Source organism: Propithecus coquereli, unplaced genomic scaffold (assembly GCF_000956105.1).
Source record: "Propithecus coquereli isolate 6110/MARCELLA unplaced genomic scaffold, Pcoq_1.0 Scaffold164, whole genome shotgun sequence".
In the NCBI taxonomy this organism is placed as follows: Eukaryota; Metazoa; Chordata; class Mammalia; order Primates; family Indriidae; genus Propithecus; species Propithecus coquereli.
Window position 1 is genome coordinate 921,688 of NW_012140969.1, and position 7,885 is coordinate 929,572.

Below are 7,885 nucleotides of genomic sequence, written 5' to 3' on the forward strand. Positions count from 1 at the left end.
TCCTACAGCCCCCCTGCAACCCTCCCCTGTCTCTACCTCCCGCCTCCTCCTCACCTGGAGACTCCCTGGGCTCTCACACCTCCTAACTCATTAGACCGGCCCTGCTTATTAAGCTGGGGGCAGGGATGACTTAGAGGGTTTGTAGGTCAAGGGGTTAGGATTAGGTTTGGGGGAGTGCGTGAACCCCCATGAAATCATCTGCAAAATTGTGCCTGTGTGTGCACTTCCGCAAATCTTGCAGGTAACGATTTCTGAGTGTGGTATATGCCCACGACCATTTTTTTTTTTTTTTTTTTAATACAGGGTCTTGCTCTGTTGCCCAGGCTAGAGGGCAGTGGTGTGATCATAGCTCACAGCAACCTCAAACTCCTGGGCTCCAGCGATCCTCCTGCCTCAGCCTCCTGAGTAGCTGGGACGACAGGCATGTGCCACCACGCCTGGCTAATTTTTTCTATTTTTTGTAGAGATGGAGTCTCACTCTTGCTCAAGCTGGTCTTGAGCTCCTGAGCTCAAGCGATCCTCCTGCCTCGGCTCCCAAAATGCTGGGATTACAGGTGTGAGCCACCACGCACAGCCCAAAATAATTTTAAAGAAAATAGTGTGCGTGCCGAGGGCCGTCCCTGTTCTCCGCCACTTGCATTTACAGACAATGAACCGATACATGCAAAAGAGATCATTTCAGCTAGGGATAAATTTTGGGTTAATAATACAGTGAAGCCTGGGGACTGCTTTCACCAGGGCAGGGGGGTGGTGAAGGGGGCTTCCTTGTGGAGGGGGAGAGGGGGCAGAGCCTAGAATGATAAAATGAAGCAGGTGGGGGAAACATTCCAGGCAGAGGGAACAGCAAAGACAAGGTCCCCAGGGCAGGAACAGGCTAATATTCGCAAGGAAGGTCACCCTAGCCGAGCTTAGTGAGGAATGTGGAAGGAGACGCTAGAGGGTGTTTGGTCACTTCTGAAAACTCTCCAGTCAAGGACCGCTTCGTTTTCCAATCCATAAAATGCAGAAAAATGAATTTCTAGGAAAATAAAATGTAAATACGTGCCTAGTGCCAGAAAGCAAGAAATAACCAACAAGTGAGGTGCAGTGGCTTGAGCCCATAGTCCCAGCTACTCGGGAGGCTGAGGCAGGAGGATCACGTGAGCCCAGGAGTTCAAGGCTGCAGTGAGCTATGATGACGCCACTGCACTCCAGCCTGGGTGACAGAGCAAGACCCTGTCTCCCCCCCAAAAAAGGAACTTTATGATGAAGAAACCTCCACCAGTCATAAATTATGTTGATAGTATATACTCCTGATACAATATGATGACCATGACACTTTGCCTCTGCGATCTTCCTGCTTGTGACCTATAACCCCTTTCTAACCATGAGAAAAATAGCAGAAAAATTCCAATAAAGAAGTATTCTACAATATACCTAACCAGTCCTTAAAACTGTCAAGGTCATCAAAAACAAGGAAGGTTCGAGAAACTGTCCCGGTTGAATCTTAAGAGATGTGACAGCTCAATGTCACGTGGGATCATACATTGGATCGCAGGACAGGAAAAAAGAGGCGGTGGGCATTAAGTTTTCCAGAAAACTTAAGAAATCTGAATAAAGAATGGACTTCCATGAATTACAATGTATCAGCATTTGTTCATTCATTGTAACAAATGTCCCATATTAGTGTAAGATGTTAATAAAAGGGGAAACTGTACGTGTGTGTGTGTTTGGGGGACAGGGAGTATATGGAACTCTCTATACTGTCTGCTTGACTTTTTCGTACATTTAAAACTGTTCCAAAAAAAAAGTCTGTTAATAAAAGAAAGAATTTGAAAGGCATGCAAAACATGAGCCCAGCAGTCATAAAAGTATTATGTCAAATTACTATAAAATTTCTAAACACTGATTATTTTCTATACTCTCTCAGTTGAAGGGACAGTCAGCAGTTTGGGGCCAGCACGGTCTGTGGGTCACTCTTTGAGTAACACCAGTATAGGGTTTCTCAGCCACAGCACTAATGATTTTGGGGATATTTGGAAGTTTAGCAGCATCCTTGGCCTCTACTTATTAAATGCCAGTAGCAGCTCCCTCCGGTTGTGCCAAATTGTCCCCAGATTTTACCAAATGTCCCCCAGAAGACTGAATCACCGTTCTCTTGAAAACTATGCACACACATGTGGGCGACAAAACCAAGTCTGAAAACTTGGTCCAGAAAGACCCATGCATGTCTGTGAAATTCAGGGCAGCCCTGAGACACCCGGTGTCTCCAAGACAATTCAGCTAATGCCAGGTGGACCACGGAAGCTTCACTAAGAAGGCCATTCCCGGGGCGTGGCTTTAGGGCTGGGGAGAACGCGCGGGTACGGAATGTATCGGGAGACGGAATTGACAGGGCTTGCTGATGCGCAGGGACAGGCGGCGAGGAGAGGGAGGGAGGCGTCTTGGAAAATGCCCAGATCTCTACCTTTTGCAACCAGGTGGATAGTGGCGCTCCTTGCCGAGATGGGGACAGGAGATGAGGGGCCAGGTTGGGCGAGGAGGGTGAGTTTCATCTTGGACAGTTTGAGTTTCAGCTCCCCAAGGTAGGTGAATGGAAAAACAAACTGTGGTGCATCCAGACAATGGAATATTATTGGGCACTAAAAAAAAAAAGAAAGAAAGAAAGCTGTCGCGCCATGAAGAGACACGGAGGAAACTTACATGCATATTACCAAGCGAAAGCCGATCTGAAAAGGCCACACACACCGAGCGACTCCAACTATGTGACGTTCTGGAAAAGGCAAAACTACGGAGACAGTAAAAGATCCCAGGGGTTGCCAGGGGTTGGGGACAGGGAGGGAGGAACAGGCAGAGCACAGAGAAATTTTAGGGCAGTGGAACTGCCCTGTGTGATCCTACAATGGTGGACACGTGTCATCGTACAGTTGTCCAAACCCACAGAATGTACAGCCGCAACAGTGACTCCTGATGCAGACTAACGACCCGGGTGATGAGGATGCATCCGCGGAGGGTCACTGATTGTAAGGAATGCCCCGGTCTGGGGCGGGGTGTTGAGGAGGAGGGCAGAGGAGCGTACGAGAACTCTCTGCGCTTTCTACTCAATTTTGCTCTGAACCTAAAACTACTCTAAAACATGAAATCTTCCTCCTTGATGCTATCGGCAAAAAAATAAAAATAAATAAAATAAAACACAGAATCTATTATAAGCACACACACACACAATGGGACATGCAAAAAAATCCTAGATAGATATCCGCGAATACGTACTTGGACATTTACAAATATACCCAATGATATCCACACAAATATCTACGCACACACACACACCAATACATTCAGCCAGAGACTCAGTATTGATGTGGGTCAAGCGAGAGACATTATCTCAAGCTGCTCTCTGTCATTTAAATGTCCTTGACGGGAAGAAACTTACTGTTCACTTTGTTGCCTTCCTCTGGCAGGAGGAGGTGTTGGGTGAGCAGAAGTGAGGCGGTGACTTACCAGGTGTAAAAATGAAGACCAACGTGATTGTGCTGGGGGAAAAGGAGGAAGGATTCCAGAGAGAAAGGGGCTTTCACTGCTCTCTTTTCTTCTTCTTTTTTTTTCTTTTAGAGAGATAGGGTCTTGCTCCATTGCCCAGGCTGAGTTCAGTGGCACAATCATAGCTCACTGCAGCCTCCAACGCCTGGGCTCAAGTGATCCTCCCACCTCAGCCTCCTGAGTAGCTGGGCCTGCAGGTGTGCACCACCACACCTGGCTAATTTTTCTATTTGTTGTAGAGATGGGGGTCTTGCTATGTTGCCCAGGCTAGTCTGGAATTTCTGGCCTCAAGTGATCCTCCTGCCTCGGCCTCCCAAAGTGCTGGGATGACAGACGTGAGTCACTGTAACCATCCTGACTTCTCTTCTAATAATGGTGAAGTCCATAGAGATCCAAGACAAATGGAGGGTCTGTATCATCCTCTGAAATTATGCTACCTGCCAGCCCTTGCCAACCATGCAGACTTAGCTAAGAGATACATAGGACAAAGAAAATCACATACAAACTTTGGGGTTTTCTGACACCCGGGTCTGCCAAGACCTCATGGCTCAGGAGCCCGGGGGGCTCTCTGCAGGTCTGGACCTCTGAGTCACGGTCAATGCTGGAGACACAGGTGTGAGAGCCGGAGTCATTGAAGCCCCCAGGGAAATGAAATACAGACCGAAGACAGAGCCCTGGGAATCCCCAGGAAGGAGAAAGGGGAGTTTCTGGGCTTCTGGAGAAGGAGAAGAACAAACAAGGGAGGGAACAAGGGCTTCAGGAAGATGGGAGTGGTCTCCGGTGTCCAGGCTGGCATGGAGGGTGCATGAGATAAGAAGAGAGCAGTTGCCTTAGATACCAGGACACAGAGTTCAATAATGACCTTGAGGAAGGCAGTCTCAGTGTTATGTGTGTGGGAGGCAGGAGGAAGAAAGTCTGATTAAGTGAGATGAGATGAGAGTGGAAACTTCACCTAAGATCCACACCTCCCCGCCCCCGTCCGGGTGTGGTAGCTCATGCCTGTGATCCCAGCACTCTGGGAGGCCGAGGTGGGGGATCGCTTGAGCTCAGGAGTTCGAGACCAGCTTGAGCAAGATCAAGACCCCATCTCTACTAAATACAGAAAAATTAGTCTGGCATGGTGGCACATGCCTGTAGTCCCAGCTATTCGGTGAGGCTGAGGCAGGAGGATCGCTTGAGCCCAGGAGTTTGGGGCTGCAGTGAGCTAGGCTGATGACACTGCACTTCTAGCCTTCTGTTTCAAAAAAAAAAAAAAAAATTCCCCATCCTAAACTTCTCTGCAACATCAGCGACCTTCCCCACTCTTCTCCTCTCTCTTCCCCCTTCTGGGTCCTTGTACATTTCCTCCTGTCTTTCCGCAAAATGCAATCCCTTCTGTGGAACTGTAGGCTATTAGAGACAAAAAGAACCTTAAACACCAGCTAGTCCAGACCTTTACTCCGAGCTCGAAGAATCCAGCCTATCCTTGATTCTCTCCATGAACAGGGAGCTCACTACCGAAAGAGGCAATCCCTTCTGTCCCTGTTGTCCACAAAGTTCTTCCTTTAGCAGAATCACGCATCTGTAGGTACTTAAGTGATGTTCGTGGAATCGGTTTCCCTGCCCTCCTGGGAGTTTCTGAGCTCCCATGATCCCCACTATCTTGCATAGTTCTCTCCTCACTTCTCAACTTCTCTGTTATGTATCCTAGACCCGAACATAATTGCCAAAGTGTGGAGTCATTGGCAGCGATCATAGGCTTTCGTCTGGAATGTATTGATTTAAAAAAGCATGTACTACGTGCCAAGAGCTGGGACGACAACCTGCTTAATTTCGTCAAACATAGACACAGCCTCTGCCCTCACAGAACTTATGTTCTACTGGGAACACAGACCCAATTCATTATTATTATTATTATTATTATTTTGAGACAAAGTCTCACTCTGCTGCTCTGGGCTAGAGTGCAGTGGTGACTTCATAGCTCACTGCAGCCTCAAACTCCTGGGCTCAAGTGATCCTCCTATTTCAGCCTCTCAAGTAGCTGGGACTACAGGGGTGCACCATCATGCCCAGCTAAATTTTTTTTTCTATTTTTTTTTTTTTTTTGGTAGAGACAAGTTCTCTTTTGCTCAGGCTCGTCTTGAACTCCTGCCCTCAAGCGATCCTCCCACTGTGGCCTTCCAAAGTGCTAGGATTACAGGTGTGAGCCACTGCACCTTGCCAAAATTCATTATTAACTACATATGTGCTGAGAGTTCTGGGAGGAAGGAAGAGATGTAGAGTGAAGTATAGACAGGTAGGTAGTCCATGGAACAAGGAGGTCTTGGTGTATGTTTAATACTTTCGTTGCACCTATACAAATAAAACAGGCCACACAAAGTCACTAAGCTAATATGAACAAATCTGCCCCTTAGGGGCAGAAACTTACCACAGGGAGGGACTTCATGTGGTAGATCGTTGCAGTAATGGTTCCAAATTTGTTCACATCTGCCTGTATTCACACCCGTGGGACTCCCCTCCCACTCTGATTCAGGGCTTGGCCATGTGAGTTGTTTTGGCCAAGAGGACAATACAAAATGTGGCAGAAGCAGCTTGAAAAGCATTCGCACACTGGCATAAAAGGGGTGCTAACACTACAGTCCCTATGGATATTAAAATGATAAAGAGGGAAGTTTATGAACAACTTCATGTTGATCGATTTGACAATTTACATGACATAGACAACTTCCTTAAAGTGCAAAACTATCAAAGCTTACTTCAGAAGAAATAGATAACCCAAATAGCCCTGTGTCTATTAAATAAATTAAATTCTTGACTAAGAACCTTTGCACAAAGAAAACTCCATGTCCAGATGGCTTCGCTGGTGAATCCTATAAAAACGTAAGAAAGAAATAATACCGATTCTACACAAACTCTTCCAGAAAACAGAAGATGAGGAAGCACTTCCCAATTTATTCTATGAAGGTAGCATTATCCTGACACCACCATCAGATAAAGACATTACAAGGAAAAAAAAAACTACAGATCAACATGCTTCATGAACATGGACATAAACAGTCCCTAAAACAGTTAGCAAAACAAGTCCAGCAATATATAAAAAGGAAAAGACATCATAACCAAGTGAGGTTTATCCTAGGAATGCAAGGTTGGTTAAGCACTTGAAAATCAATCACATCAAGAGATTAAACAAAAAATCAGATGAGAATCACTATTTCAATTGATGTAGAAAAATCATTTGACAAAAATCAACACTCACCATGGTATTAAAAATCCCTCAGCAATTCTCTATTAATAAAAGCATCTATGAAACACAGCTAACATCATACTTAATAGTGAAAGATAATGGTTTTTTTCCTAAGATTGGAAACAAGGCAAGAATGTTTACCCTTACTACTTCTATTCAAAATTACATTGGAGGTCTTAGCCAGTGCAATAAAGCAAGAAAACAAATAAAAAGCACGCAGATTGGAAACAAAGTTAAACATGAAAATCTACATAGATGAAAAAAAAAAAACCCATGATCATCTACACAAAAATCATAAAGAATGTACAAAAAGGCTACTAGACCCAATATGTTAGTTTGGCAAAGTTGTAGGATAGAAGGTCAATATATAAAAATGAATTGTATTTCTATAGGCTAACAATGCACAATTGGAAATTGGAAATTTAAAAAATCAATACCATTTTCAATAGTATCAAAAACATGAAATACTTAGAGATAAGTTTAACAAAATGTGTGCAAGATCTATACATTGAAAACTAGAAAATATAGCTGGGAAAAATCAAAGAAGGCCAAAATCAACCTAGAGATATACTATATTCATGAATTAGAAGATTCAAAATAATCTGTAGATTCAATGTACTCCCAATCAAAATTCTAGTAGGCTTTTCTATATAGATTGACAAGTTGATTCTAAAATTTATACAAAAATGCAAAGGACCAGAATAGCCAAAGCAATTTGAAAAAGAAGAATGTAATTGGAGCAGTCACACTGTTTACCTCAAGACATACTATAAAGTTACAGCAGGCAAAACACACAAAAAAATACAAGAATTAGTTGGGCATGGTGGTGCACGCCTATAGTCCCAGCTACTCGGGAGGCTGAGGTAGGAGGATCACTTGAGCCTAGGAGTTTGAGGTTGCAGTGAGTTGTAATCAAGACATAGCACTGTGGGCCAGGGCTCTGTGGCTCACGTCTGTAATCCTAGCACTGTGGGAAGCCGAGGTGGGAGGATCACTTGAGCTCAGGAGTTCGAGACCAGCCTGAGCAAGAGTGAGACCCCATCTCTACTAAAAATAGAAAAATTAGCCAGGTGTCATGGTGGGAGCCTATAGTCCCAGCTACTTGGGAGGCTGAGGCAAGAGGATCGCTTGAGTCCAGGAGTT